This window comes from Melozone crissalis, unplaced genomic scaffold (assembly GCF_028551555.1).
Source record: "Melozone crissalis strain CALT ecotype California unplaced genomic scaffold, PUWL_Pcris_2 ptg000007l_1, whole genome shotgun sequence".
NCBI classification, from domain to species: Eukaryota; Metazoa; Chordata; class Aves; order Passeriformes; family Passerellidae; genus Melozone; species Melozone crissalis.
In genome coordinates, this window is record NW_026535785.1 from 15,120,418 (window position 1) to 15,134,097 (window position 13,680).

Below are 13,680 nucleotides of genomic sequence, written 5' to 3' on the forward strand. Positions count from 1 at the left end.
CCTTGTAGAAAAAAAAAAAGCCCTTGGCTTTTTTCTATCCATCACAGAATCTCAGCACACAGAACATTGTGGAGGCCAGAAATAAGAGTAATTTGACCAGGAATTCAGGAATGTGAAGTGCATGTAGTTCACTGAGTGCAACCAGGTATGGAACTGAGGTATGACTGCCACAGATCTGTGGGCAGCAGGAGGACCTGGCTGCTCTGCAGGCACTCCTCATGTTGAGTGTATCCTGTAGCCAGGCCCTGCTGCCCTTTGGAGTAACTGCAATGGAGTTTGTTGTGTTGGGGTGGTTTTGTTTTGTTTTTCCTTTCAAGACCTGGGTGATCTTCAAGGCCATTCTGTGGTTTTGTGATTCTATGTTTAGTCTTCCAAATTGTAGGATTTTTTTTTTTTTTGGTGAAAATAGCAAAGTGTGACTCAGCCATCCATTCCTCCTTTCCCATGTGGTCACAGGACAGTGTTGAAGAGGCAGCTACCAACAAGGTGGGGCTGGTGGAAACAACTTTTAACAATTCAGCTGAGCTGTTGCTGTGCAGGCCAAGCTGCAGCCCCTTGGATGAAGGTGCCAATTGTCTCTCCCTGCTGCACTGCTGCTGACATCTCTGCTTTGTTTATTGCAAGATGGAAAGCTCTTGAGTATTCTTGAAAATGAGATGTGTTTTCCAAAACAGAGATCCTAAAAATGTTGCATCTGCCTAATATCCTGTTCCTACCCCTGAAGGTGTCCTGGCAGTGTTTGAGCACTCCCTCCATTCAGGAGCCCAGTGTGTGAAGGGTGGATGATGGAGCTCACGATGGCTTTGGGTAAGCACTGAGACCACTCACAACTCCTTTGTGGTTTTTACACTATTATTAACAAGTAAGTGGCTCTCTGGGCTGTCTCTGGGGCTGGGAACAGCTGTGCAGGCACAGGGAGTGGCTCTCCAGACATAGCTCAACAGGGGGATGCTACAGGGGCAGCTGGGCAGCACACCTTACCTCTGCCACAGTTATTCTAAGGCCCTGTTCTACTTTTCCCTTTAGCATCCTGAAATGGTTAAACTCAGTGGAAATGTTTCACTTTTGAGATACACTTTCTCATTATCGGAGCAATTTGCAAAAAAAAAAAAAAGGAAAAAAAAAAGGTCTTATTCCTAAGGAATAAAAAGATCCAAGTTGGAAAATGTATAAGTATGCCTCTGCTTGCAACAAAGTCCCTTCAATCTGCATTTAAATAAAGGTATTGACTATGTAAAACACAAGGCTGCCCAAGGAAGAACATAAATAGTGTTTGCCAGGCGCAGTGTTTGATGTGGGCTCCCACATAAGGTATTGAAGGCACACATCGGTAAATCCTGAGCCTGCCAACTCTCTCCTGTGCAGTGTCACTCCAGACTAGTTAGAGTGTATTTAGAAAGTAGCTAAACACACTTTTGTGGAAATCATTAAATAACACAGCAATTCATACATTTGCAGCAGACAGCTTCTAATGCACATTATTAACTGAAAATAAAATATCAGCATTTATCTTATATGTTATTTTATCCCTAAAAATCCCAGATGCCCAGTATGACTGAGGATATAATACCCTAAAGTTTAAGACTGGTTTGTAAACACAGTCCCTAGTGTCTACTATTGATCTTTTGCTATTTTAATGCATTTTTACTGACCGACATGTCCTGTGGTAAAGAATATTGCCTAAATTAGTTATCTGATTGGTTCTTTTGATTAATGATGGGACTGTGCTTCATTACACATGACAACATGATCAGAATAATCACTGCAGCCATAGAAGTTGAGACTGGCATTTTTTATTCCTTCATTTTTAAAGTTCATTTATAAAATTATTTAACGTATACGTCCTAAGTTGTAATTTATTTACATGACACTTTTTTCGATGGGAACTGTTGTACTGTGTCACAAATGGCTAAGAAAACAAGGTAAACTAGATGTACAAATCAATGTCTTCTGGCTCAAGGGGAAAAAAACATAATCAAGATTCAAGAGCTGACCTTGTCCAAAGTCCAACTTGTCACACAACAAACAGTGAGGTGCCCAACAAATCACTGGGATCAGCAGGATGTATTCAAAGGAACGTTTAAATGATGTTATTCTTAGCCGAAGTTCTTACCAAAACTTCAGAGTCTGTGTGTGTTGGGGTGGAATCAGGGTGGGCACACTGAAGTGGGGCAATGCCTCCCCAGCATCTGCTGAGATCCCATCAGATGCAGCCCAGCATTTCTGCCATCCCCTCCTGGATGGGGCCATTCCCCAGGAGCTGACCTGCAGAGCCACACGAGGCTGCGAACAGGTCTGCAGGGTGAAAAGCTTTCTTCATTTAACCCCAGAGCCAATCTGAGCAAATCCTGACAACTTGCACTTGTGCACCCTTAAATTCTGCAAAATTAAACTGTGCTTTGTGTAGAGACCACGACCGGATGTGCTGCTCAGCATCATCTTATCCCTGTGCTATCTGCCATGGTTTATAGCACCTTCACATGCATTGAGGTTCTTGATTGCTTTTTAGTAGGTCATTCTGGGATTGATCTGTTTGAATTTATAAGGACATGCATGCCACCTTATGTCATGTTGATGAATGATTCAAAATTTTAAATGGCAATTCAACATTTAATGTTTTGAAAAATGTTTAAATGGTGTCATGCACAGAATAAATGGCAGCTTTCATTTTCTTTCTTCAAAATTCCCTGCCAGCCTGTTTACACGGTGTTGACAGACATTTTAGCGTTTGCCAGAGAAATAATGTGAAGGGTTGGATACTTGCCATAAAATGGTTTCCTCTCTATGGCAAGTGTGGAAACAAATGTGTGCATGCACATTACATACACACACATATATTTTTAACATATTTCCAAACAAGAAAAATAAATAGTTTGCTATTACAACTACAGAAATGTATCTCCAAGCAGGACTAGCTCCAAAAGAGGAAGGAGCTCAGAGCTGGCAGGAGCCAGAGCATGGCTGACTCCTGGCTGAGTCCAGCTCACTGTGTGCAATGTCACACATTCACTGCAAAGCTCAGGAATGCCCTTGATGGTCAGCAGCTCAACAACTTGAATTTCAGCCCCAAATTTTGGTAAATTTTGATGCAACAGCTGAAGAGTGCATTTGTAACCTGGATACTTCATATGCATACTTCATACTCATCTAGCTGTCCCATCTTTATAATGCTTTGTCTCAGTCTAAGGCTTTATTGTACTGGCTCCATATAACACATTACCTGCATATAAAAGTAAAAGTCTGTCCGGATTTAGGGCCCAATCCTTTACATACAAATGCTCTTTAAATGGATCTCAGCTTTACTGCGATAGATTTTCCTTCTGGGATTGCAAGGGGAAGGCTGGTCTTTGTTTTGTGCAGTAAATCTGAAACTTTGATATGCCAATAATTCCATTTCCATGGAATAACTATGGATCTAGGGTGTTGCACTGAATCCGTTTTAGCTTGTATTTAGATGTTCATTTTGCGACTAACATTTGATAACTGTGGTGGCATATGAGTTTTTGTTTCCTGGGAAGCGATTGCTATTGTGTGAAATATGTTTACCCATGGTTAAACACCCTTTGACTTCTCCTATAACTGGTTCCAGCTTTTCGAAGGCTGTTTGGTCTTACCTTCACATGTAGGCAACTGAAACATTAATGTTTCTTTTATGAAAGCAATTCTGAATGATGGAATGATATACAGAGTTAATTATTCTTGTACTCCAGGACTGTTTTTTCAACAGCACATTAGAAATTGTCACCAGTCAATGAAATGTCAACATTTTGGCACCTTCCAAATCAGGGTCCATCTCAAAAGTAGTTGCAAACTACTAAATGGGTCGCTGAGGTTTACTATGAGAGGTATATGAAATATCAGAGGACATTGAAGGTTTTACACTGTACTTAAAAAGTAAATTTTTAATTGGCAGATGCACAAACAGAAGAGAATATTTTTTTCTCTTGGAATTGATGACTATGTTATATTTAGAGCATGGACCTTTATTTCCAGACAAGGAATTGATGCATTTATATATTCAGGAGATATTGTCTATCAATACAAGCAGATAATTGGTTACCCTGGTCAAATCTCTGTGAGTGTATGTATCTGTTACTTAAAAGTTTACCAACAGACACAGTACCTTTAAGAGCTTGTTGTATGGCAGTGCAACATTTTATGCATTATAGGATTAGACCATGTGAAGTTGATGTTGGATATGCAAGTTTTATGTTAATCTGATTAAAGGAATGGAGAATTGCCCAATGCAATCAATTGAAATATTCAAAAACTTTGCGTTGAACTTGAAAGAAATTATCACTTTGAGGCTGCCAAAGCTATGAAACAACTTTGCATTTTTGGTAAAATTTGCCTATTTTGCATTAAAAACCATATATTTTTATGTGTGTGTATATATATATATATATATATATATATATATATATATATATATATAGTGGTTTTGAAATGAATTAAGATTAGTCCATCAAGGAGAGGCTTGTTAGAACTGGAAATGCAACAGTCTCCACTACCCAAGTATGTTAAATGTTGGATGAAGTGTATGAGAGTGGTTTTACTCATATTGCATGTTTTCTTACAAAAAGAGATGCAAAGGCATCTATATTATTTTATCACTTTATTATTTGTTTATTTTCCCTAAAAATAAAATTACTTGATTTAAGTGTGTGATGCTATTTACTTGTATTTTAGAGCCTTGCATAAGATTATACAGCAGATTGAAATGCATACTTATGTCTGTTTCTTTCATTGGACAGCTATGCTAAAGCAAATAAAATCAAACACATACATTCCCTCTCAGTGGTTTACAAACTGTAAGTGATGGGAGGAAAAACCTGCAGCCATTCCACTGAATTCTATTATTGACAACAGCAGAAGTAAAAAAATTAGAAAACAAATCCCTTTTTAAATAGAATGAAGTAAAAGACCTACATTGCTTGGAGGAAATGCTAATTGAAAATACCTTGCTAATGCTAGCTAGTCACAGGAAGGAAACATTAAGTTATTATTTTTAATAATGTTTACAAGTATATCCAGCCATTTCCAGCCAGTGAAAAATGTTAGCCTTGGTAAAATGTGGCAGTGCTACTTTTCACTGGTGATGCTGCTCATCTTCTCTCTGATAGCAATCATTAATTTTATTTTTTAACCCAGTCTTCAAATGAAGACAGATGAGCAGGAGAGTTTTAAATGCAAGCTGCTTATGTTCAGAAAAATGGCTGTGAGATTACAGATCACTGTGCCTGAGCTGAGTCCAGCCACTGTTTGGAAAGGGGGAGAACAAAACAAACAAGCATTAGGTGAGCAACAAACAGGCAGAGCCTGAGTGTGTGTGTGTGTGCAGAGGTGTGCATGCCCCTACCTGTGTTCTGGGATGTGAGGAGACCACAGGGAGGGAGAGGTAAAAGAGTCCTGCACAATGATACAGCAATCCAATTCATTTCCTAATTGCTATGGAGACCCACAGATATGATTATTGCTAATTGCTCTTGATAATTTCAATGTTACATTTTAACATCAATTTTTCATTAGTTACCAGCAGGATTGTTGGAGACCAGAGTGTGTAATGTATCACATCAATGCTAGCTTCAGCCTTTTATTTGTCCTTTTAGCATCACCAGTGTTGTCTTTTTAGTCAATGAGCGCAATGCAGTTTCTCCATCTTTTAAGCTGTGATTTTTAGTATCTGACAGGTTTGCCCTGGTTATTTCTTACCACAGACAGACTGGATTTGTCCTCATCTCCCAGTGCTCACAAGTCTGAAGTTTTTTAGAGTTGGTCCTACTCACAGTGACCTCATGACTGGTTATTTGGGTACACCTTGTCCTTTTGGAAAGGAAGAGGTGACTTAGTCAGTGCAATAATAACAAGAGGTAATTAAATGTCCTTATTTAGTGTAGCAGAGAGTTGACTGTGGCTCTGCAGAGCCAGACTCCAATGTCAATGCATTGCCTTGGACAGACCTCCCAAACATCCTCCTGTCTGTAGCCCCATGGGTGACCAAACCCCACCAGCAGGAGCTGGGGTCCCTGTGTTGCTCATGACAGAACTCTGTCTTGTTAAAGGGAGATTCTTAAAATAAAAGTCCAAAACTGATTAGATCAAGCCAGAACTTTCCTGTGAAAGGATGGAAGAGCAGATCTGGGACTTCAACTCAGCTCAGGTACAGGAGTCTGGTGCAGTCCCTGCAGCTCCTCTAACGTGCAATTTTTGATCAGCTCTTGTAAGGAGCTCTGCTGGCTCAGAGTTTGAGCAAAGACAGCATTGAACATGCTTCCCCTACACTTCAGGTTTTTCTGCCAGCCCAACTGCTCCTGGGGAGTGACCTTGTCTCTAGGAATTAGGCCTTTCGTTACAGTCCCTTGTAAGGAGTTGAGAGAGGATTAATTGGTTTGCTCACTGCAGTTTCTGGAAGTATCTCACATTTTTCAGTGGAGGATGACTCTGGAAGTACTTTCCTACAGTGAAACAAATCCCTGCCAAAATAAAATGATGAATCCTGAGTATTACTGGCAGCATTTCATGCCAATTTTTGAGCAGTTCGTTTCTATCTGCACCTCCGCTGCACACGCTCGGTGAGTTTGTTGCCCAGCTGTCAGTGTTTTCCTCCTGAGCTGACCATCAGGGTGGGGAGCACAGTTGAAAGTGTCCTGAGCTCCCCCAGGCCTCACATGGGAGGCATGAAGTGGGCTCAGCAGAAACCCACCACCCTGTCAGGGCAGATTTTGAGTCTGCATCTGAGACTGAGAGTGGCTCCAATGAGAAAAGGCCTACAGGCAAAGGTGAAATGTTACTTAAGACTGTTTTTCCTCTACAGTCCCAGCACTTGGAACTGGGAGAGCACTAAAAAATTCTTCAAGGGAAAGGATATTTAACAAGAGTTACCAGAATAACCTCATCCTTGTGGTGGGATAACATCTTCATCCACACTTGGCAGAGGGGAGCTGACCCTGCTGACCCAGGTGAGGTTTGGTTACCCTGATACTCAAGGTGGGAGGTGTTTTGCCCTCAGCAGTGAGAAGGAAAGGGGTTGCTGCCCCTCCTGGGGCCAACAGCAGCCAGAGGAAGTGTTTTGGTTCTTGCCCTTGAAATGTTCTTGCCTGGAAGCTTTTTAGGATCTTCATGTGTTACCTATGGGAGTGGATCAAATAACCCATGGATATTAAACTCCAGTCCTCACTCTTTCCACTCTCAGCTGAAATGGGGTGGTTTGCTGCAAAACCGGCCCTTGAAAGGTAAAAGCAGCTTGTGGATGGTGGCAGGTCCTGGGTGGTGGTGGTGTCTCTATTGCATTTCTCACAAGGTGAATGCAGAGGTAAAGTTGGAGAGTGGTGGGAGGTGTGCTGAGAGCTAACAAAGGCCTTCAAAGTAAGAGTGATGTTAGAGGGTGTCAGGAGGCAGAAGGTGCCAGCTGCCTGACAAAAGAAATATCATTACTCACTATTAAAGAACACTCCAGATGCTTGATATAGTCATGGGTGTTCTTCTGAAAATTTTTTTAGCAGAGCTCCTAGCCTGCCTACACTATTGTTTTCTGGAGTCCAGGCCAAAATCTGTGAGCTTTTGTTCAAGCAAACAGACCATGAATCTCATGAGTAAGAACCAGTCTTATGGTCTAATGCTGCAGAGTGGTGGTTGCCTCTTCAAAATTACTAAAATCCTCTTCACACTGTCTTATTCCTCAGGGACATCATTACTAACAGGGACAGATTGTGCAGATCCTCTCTCAGCAGTCCAGGGTGGGATGAACATTTGCTCTAGGCACTCTCCAGTGTTTCTGCATCATAGATCTCTCTCCATCTCCACTCTCTTCCGTGCCTTTATAACGAGTTAATGGACAACTGTTACTCATGCCTAGAGATGTGTCTGTATCAAGAAAAATGAAAGCATGAAAAAATGAAAAAGTTCATCTGTTAACTTTCATTGGCAGAAATGTTATGGTGGATTGTACTCAAACTGCAGGACTCTTCCCAGACTTTACAAGCACAGGGGTGATTGAAACAGAATAGGAAAAAAACGGTGTTAAAACAGGACTGCTGAAATTAAACAGGTTGAAAGTTGTCTGGCAGCTCCAAATACAGCAGAGAAGTATAGCCCTAGAGTGCAGCAAATTTAATCTTTGAACAGGTTTATTGTTTTATCAGGTTTTTGTTTAAGAAGGGTTTCATTATATATAACATTGAGATAAATTTTTACATAGCAGATTTATTCAACAGGTTTATCCTTTTAACAGCCCTCATTGTATTTCAGCAGTTGGTATGTGGGGTCTTATACATCAAGCAAGTTTATTACTTTATCAAGTATGAATTTTAAGAAGTTTTCCTAATAATAGAAGATGTGTGGAGATTTATAGACAGCACATTGTTCTATTCAGTGTTTGAGCTGTTTTACCTAATGTAAGCTACATCGTAGCTACATGACAATGCTGCTCCAAATGGTGGTAATTGTGCTGTAACTCATACTATCTTCCCACCACTGTAATAGATCTCACTTTGCTGTCCCAGTGTTTTAAAAACCCTTAAAAGTCCAAGTACAACTACCCTGACTAAATTGTCTCTGTAAATTAGAAGAACAAAGTGAGGTAAAAAGCAGTATTGACATTAGTAAGTAAAAGGATTGTGCTGGGCTGTTTTGATAAAAATTCAGTACTTCTGGACTGCAGGAATTACAAATTCTCCCAAATGGGATGGAGAACTTGCTTTGGCATCTGCAGTGGGGAACTAGCAGTGTTTGGTGTCATCATAAATTTTTGATCCAAGGTTTTTCTTCCAAAAATATCCATTACTGATTACTCAATCCGGAAATCAGTTTTGGAAGTTATATCTTCCAGGGGGAATGGCATGAAAATTCAGGCAGCTGTCCCTGATTTGTGGCTCTTACTAAGCAAAGTAATTAAAGAATACTTGGGGTTTATGGCTTTTTTTAGGATTGTTTTAATCTTTCTGCTTCTGCTTGGAAGGAGAAAAGCAATATTAAAAAAATATCCTTTGAGATGTAAAATCAGCTCCCTATAAATGTTATTATTATTTTTGTACTTTTACAGCATGCAATTCAAATCAAGCTGTATCTCACTGATTTGTTCTAATGACAAAAGAAAGATCTATCACAAATATCTTCATGTTGTGAAGTAGCAATTAATTTGTAGAGCTGGTTTGCTGATGAAATGTTTTCCTATAGGAAAATGCTGACTCGTCAAAACTAGCCTGTTTATAGATAAAAGTTAATTTAAATTTATTTGTCTCAGAAATATTGCAGGAAATCTGAAAATTGGTTGAATGACAACCTGTTTGTCTCTAGTTGAGGTTAAAAGGGACTTTCTTTTTTTAGAAACCTAAAATAATATAAACAGAAATTAAGTGCTTCAAAATGAATAGATGATTTGTTTTGTACTGGGTCGTTTTTCTGTTTATTTCACACTTTGATTCATTAATACATTTGAGAGTTCAAGTTTTCATCATGGTTTTGGACAAGACATTTCTTGTACCTCACATTTTTACAGATGAGAGGAGTTTTCCTCCTAGAACTTCAGGACCAAAAGTATAAAACAAGTATTCCACTGCAAAATACACTGCAGGTATATATTATGATGCAAAGAATCTCAAATTTAATTCTTGCCTCTAACAGGTCCTGTTTGCCTGACACTTTTGCTCGCATAAGGAGTTCTGACCCAAGAAAAGCCATTTGTGGTGATGGGATACATGCAGGAATTTGTGCTCCATTTGCACCTTTACTTCTGAATATATTGTCTTGCTGCTCTCATATTAAAACTTTTCTGATCAGTGGGATGCTGCCATTGAAAATGCCATTGAAAATGTGAAAATTACTGGACTTGTTTATTTGAGAGGAGAACATTAGCCATGTCATAGTTTAGACATGGCTATATTTGTAGTTATAAAACCCTTCTTGTGAACAGAGGAATTAGTACATTGTGATAGCTCTAATAAAATAGGTGTACTTCTATGCAGTTATCACATAGCTCTTTTCAGTGGTTCTGGTATAGAAGTTCTTACTTTTAAAGACCAATTTGATTGACACCTACTTGATATTCTGTGATGACTTTGACATATAGTATATCTGGTTGACAGGTGCGTTGGGTGTACTCTACAGATATAGATAGACTTTAAAAATGTATTTTCTAGAGGTAATTGTATGGTTTAGATAAAATCTGCAGTTCTTCCCAACGTAACTGTTATAACTGGCAGCTCTCAGCTCATGAAATATTCTAGTTTAAGACCACTTTAAAAAAGAAACTGACACTTTAGATGAACAGATAAATTCAATGAGAGTTTTGTCACTGTCTTAGTGTGACCAGGAGCTATGGCAGATCTCCTGCTTTGAACGGACTTAGGTAGGCAGGGAATTGGCACTTTACCTTGCTCCTGTTTCCCAAACATTGTCAGGCTGTGCCCTTAACTTTCCTCCTTCCCCTCCCAGCTGTGTGTAGTTTGTCTTTACACCACTCCCAGAAGGACAAAACCACCTTTGTTCATGTTAACTTGATTCCACTGGCTTCACTGGGGTTATTATTCACTTCAAAAACATAAGTTTGCACAATAAATAGGTCAAATTTCTGTAACATCTTTAGTCAGGGGGTGGGAGGAAGATATTAAGAGAAGATGTTAGGTATTTCCCTATTAAGGATTGTTTCTAAATGATGAGGCTCTTGGAGCTAGGAGTTTGATATTTGTTATGAACATTTGTTTTGTGCTTTAAGAAAGGCCAGGGTTCATGTTCATGTTAAATTGTAGGGGGTTTTTCCCCCAGAATCTCATGCTTTGAATTCAACGGGCAGGTTTGAGGATGACAAGCACTGTCCTTCATTTATAAGACTGCTGAGTTCCAGTGTGGTGGAATCCGAATCTGCTGAATTTCAGTGTGGTGTTGATGGTGCCTTTCTGCTAGCATTGTTTCCTACTAATTGGTGTTCTTCCTGCTCCTGAATCATCATAACTACTGGTGCCTTCCTTGAAAGTGTTGATGTATCTAACATGGATGAGGGTCTGGCACAGTGGCTCTGCCATGTGAGATGTTGTGGGGCAAAGTTACAGCAGCACTGGAACCAGCCAGGAATTCTCTCCTTTGTTCCTGCATAACCTTCCTTCTCCCACACTTCTAAATTGCTCTATGGAGATGACCCATTAAGAATCACAATAAAGTTTGAACGTTTGAATAACCTTTGAAATTATTGACAAATTGGCCCCAACGGGCTGCCGAGGAGCCGAACGTAGAAGGAAGAGATCGATGGCAATGCTGCAGAGACAGGATCCAGGCTGCACGAGCAGGGGATTTGCTGTATGATTTTTGCACGCTGCCACTGGAGCACAAGCATGGCAGGAGTGATGCACTCACGGACTGGACCTGCTTTTCTTCTCATGTCCTTTTGGCAGGTTGGCTTCAGCAGGTGCCTTCTCACAGCAGGGCCTGGGTTCATCAGGAACTTTGGAAGCTGCAGCCACCAAGGGCTATAACCCAGTGAGGGCTTAACATAAGCTTGAAGCTTATCTTGTGTGAACCTGGAAACTCCAATGCATCTCCTCATCTCTGGAATTTCACACACCTCATAAGGAATTCACCCCAAATCCTTGTATGATCCCTGCTGCCAAGCCATAGAAGTGTCCATACTCTAGAACATCAATTCAGTCACAAACTAGCCACAAACTATTTCCAATTTTCAACTGGGGAAGAAGTAGTTTGTTCAGAATCTCAAAAGAAATCTGTTTTAAAACCCAAGTCACCATGGTCTGAGTCAAGTTCATGCTACTTTTCTTCCTTCTGTGCTCATGAAAACTGAGATCCTTGAGCTTAACCATTTCCATAGGAGTCCTGGCTGTTGGCAGGAGCTGGCACAAGGGCCATGTTTACATTTTTCACTCTGATTCTTCTGGGCCACCAGGAGGTTTGAAGCCGATATGCACACACTTGAAAGGTAGGTAACAAAGCTAATTTGTTAATGACTGTTACATCCCATTCTATAGGAAAAACACTTTTTAGCAGGGTTTATTCATAAAGCTTAGATGTTTGGTGGACTAATGCTCGTTTACTCCACTATTTTCTTTTACCAGATAAATGTGTCCCACCCAGGCCTGTTTGGCACAACAGTGACCTCTAAAGGCTCGTTAGATTAAGGGTATCTCCAGAGTTATCTGGCTTTAATTCCTATTTAAAGGTAGGTGTGTGGCTCTGTATCAGGTACTACCCCCTTCATGCTGAGCACATCTTTAGAAAGGTCAGCTCTTGGTAGGATCTGAATGCCTGCTCCTTTTCCCTTGTGCTGTATAAAGGCACCTGACCTTTCAGTGATCCTAATTTCTCTTCCTTTCCTCTTCTCTCCACCCTCCCTCCAGCCTATTATTTATTGGAGTGGAAAGGATTTTCTCCCTACCTTTTTTTTTTTTCTCTGTAAATATTTTCTAAAATAAGTGACCAAAACCAGTGATGACACAAGTTAAAATCCAGGCTACCTTGATATTTCACCAGGAACCTCCTCTTTTCAGGGCAATCCCATTGTGCAAAATTTGGAGCTGTGGATAAGGTTGTGCTCTGTTTTTCACTGGGAGACCCTATGCTATTTTTAGTAGATGACTTCATTTAAATGCAAGATATATATGTTTGAGGTGTTTTCACTTTAAAATGTATTTTATACCAAGGAACTGGTGTTTGATTGGGCTGGTTAAAGATAGGAAGAAGAAGAGGGAATAAAGCCCAGGGGAAGAAGCAAGAGAGGATAATGGGTTAGTGAGGGTTGAAATAGAGCAGAGGAAGCAGAGTGTAAATATGAGCAAAAGGGCAAAGTGAGAAAGGGGACAGTGAAGGCCTGGGGGAAATAGGAAAGCCTTGAGTAATTGCAGGATTTTAAAGACAGCTGCAATGGGCAGGAGGCAAAAGTTGAAGTAAAACCTGTGATCCTACCTAGACACCTCAATTATCACTGCAGCTTTGCAGCTGTGGGTTGTACATGTCTCCTGTTCAATTGACTTGCTGTCCCTTTCCCCAAACCACTTTACCTCTGTTTCTAAAGGGGAAGTTTTCCAGTTTAACAGTTGTATTTTTTTTTTAATTGAAAAGTGACATGGTTTTGGCAAACTTGTTTTCTGTCAGCAAGAAGATGGTTAGCTCTTTGGTTGGTTCCACTTCCCTGGGAATTATCACTAATTGATTTTTTCTGTTCAAATCACTGCACTCCAGGAACTTGTCTTTCTTGCTAAAATAAGACTAAAACCAACTGCAGTTGGAGGTGGTATCCCTGCCTGGGCTCTTCAATTCATAGACTTTTATAATGAACATCTCTGCCCTTTTTGTATGGTCCTGATGGCATTCTTTGCTTGAGAGTTTTCTCCCAAAGGTTTGGTCTCTCCCACTCAGCGTAGCTGGGGATTTGCTGCTTGTTTTTCTATGGAGCTGGTTCATCTGGGATTGATAAAAAGGTCTTTTAATTCAGTTTGGCCAACTCCAGCATAAAATGATTGAGAGAAGCACATTATAGATAAAATTATTTTGTTTTGGACCTCACAAGAGCACCCTTTTGCCCAGGTTTGGGACTCAGAACAATGAGATACTGCTGGAGATTTATCACGTGCCTGGTTACAAGGAGCTGGAAAATTATCTAATATTACTCAAAAAGAGTGCACAATGCATGCAAAGCTGTTCAGAAACAATATTAGCCAGACTCATTATTAAAAAACC